Here is a 2,344-nt window from a genome sequence, read left to right as displayed (position 1 = left end):
TACAATTTAGGCTTTGAGTCCTTCTGTGGCTTGGAATATGACTGCAAACTTCCCGGCTCTTTTTCACTTTGGACATCTAAAAACACATTTTGCAGTAAGTGACAACACCAAGCTTGATTAGACTAGGGTTTGATTAGGCAAATACACCCATACCAACAAAATCATTTCTAAGACATTATAAGGGTCTTGATTACACATTCCACCAAACCCTAATGAGTTAGGGTTTCAATGTAGAAACATAGCAAACCCAACATCACCAAAACTTCAAAGGTTTAGGATTTTAGACCTTATCATTCAATCTTAACACGCTAGGTTTTCATGATAATACCAAAATCTCAGACATGACATCATCAATAAAACTTCAAACAACATTTCATAATATCCCTAAGCAATTCAGGGTTTCAGACATTCACATTAGCATACCATTAGGTTAGGGTTTTCTAGTATCGTTCTAGGGTTCTACAAAATCAGTTAAGAATATGAGTGCGGTGGGTAGATTTATCAAGAGATGAATCATCCAAAACAAGAATCATTATGATTCAATATAACTATACATAACAATGTTATTAATATATTTTCAAATGAATAATCCTTTCAATATAAAGAAATGAATGTATTTAAAGCATACCTTTGTTTCTTGGCAAACCATGTCTTAGGTAGCTCTCTTCAAACTCTTTGAGGATAGAGCATATTTTTTCCTTCAAGCTCGTTTCTTGTGCTAGTATTATCATATCAGATCCTTGATATATTTCTACAGGCTGTAGTATATTCTACTTCATTGTCTCAATCTTACATATGTCAATAACCATAGCAATGCCTTAGCTCTTATTGTATTTCGACCATATATTACTTGAGCTCGAATTCTCCTTATGACCATGACAGGTACACTCTAGTGATACTTCTTATGATAGGAATTACTCTAGTTTTACTGAAACTTATAGTACTGTGATAGAACAGAGTCCTATTCATTGCACTAGAATCATTGAAATATCATCTAGTTGAGGTTACTTTGGTCATGTGATTTACTGAATTGAGGTTACTGTAATAGCACCAAACAAAGGTAATGTTGGAAATAATACTGAGAGGGGGGGTGAATAAGTATTATCAAGTTCTTTTAACAAATCTTCCTTATTTATACTTTGAATTATTTCTGCATATCAGTACCATAAAATAATGAACATGAACAAGAAAAACAGATAGTCACACCAAAGAACACCAGATATAAGGTGGAAACCCAATGTGGGTGAAAACCACCTGCTGCAATATGTCTCTATCTTCTTTCAAATTAGAAACTCCTTTTACAATGATTTTGTACTGGTGCAGTCCTTTACCAGTACACAGGCTGCAACCTGCAGAGAGCTACAACTCTCTCTCGTTTTCTAGTCTTTCCTGGAAGGGAGCTACAACCCCCTACTTCTTTTCTTACAAGGACCACTTTTCATAAATTTTCAAACTAGATCCATAAGCATCAAATGATCATCAAGTACATGTAAATTACATAGTCAACTGCAGCAACCAGATCATCAATAACAGAACTACACCCAGAACACCTTATCAACAGAAAAATTCAGTCAATAGAAGATCTTAAGACAGATACGCAATTTTTCTTTCTCTGGCCTGCGTCGCTACGCACTTCACCTTCTGCTTCCCTGCGTATATCCGCAGAGAGCCTTCTGCTGCACGACGTACCCACGCACTTCTTCTTCAATCGCGATGCGTACTTTTACTGTAGGTACGCACCCAGAGACACTATCGCGCCGCATACTGCTACTGAAGCCATGCACTCATAGATACTATCGCGCCACATACTTTTACTGTGCGTACGCACCTGAACCTCTGTCGCGCTGCGTACCCACGCAATTCTGCTTCTTCTGCTCTACGTACCCACGCAGCTCTCCTGTTTCTCCTCTGCGTACCCACGCAGTTCTGCTTCTTCTGCTCTGCGTACCCACGCACTTGCACCGTTAATCACCTGCGTACTTCTGATTAGGGCCGAATTGGCAGTTCACCAGTGTGCCACAGTTAGTTGGATGCCCAGATATGATCATGCGCTCGAGAGATCACCCTTCACAGATTCGCTTTCAACTTCACTTTCATATAGATCAAGCTTTTAAGACAATAACCCAATATTTCAGATCTTAATATATTCAATTGCAAAAGATACTTAGCCAAGTGATCTCCTTTGCTTTATATAGGCAAGCTCCTCCTAAAGTCATGGATCAATACCATAGATAACCAATACCAGGGGCCCAAAAACATGGGGCTCAATAATAATAATAATATAAAACAATACCATGGGCCAAAACCATAGAATCAATAGCGGCGGGCTAAATACCACGGGCCA

The sequence above is a fragment of the Pinus tabuliformis genome, chromosome 7, assembly GCF_031772625.1.
Source record: "Pinus tabuliformis cultivar Carrire ecotype Pingquan chromosome 7, CPIR1, whole genome shotgun sequence".
Classification (NCBI taxonomy): domain Eukaryota; kingdom Viridiplantae; phylum Streptophyta; class Pinopsida; order Pinales; family Pinaceae; genus Pinus; species Pinus tabuliformis.
This window is presented reverse-complemented; position numbering follows the sequence as displayed.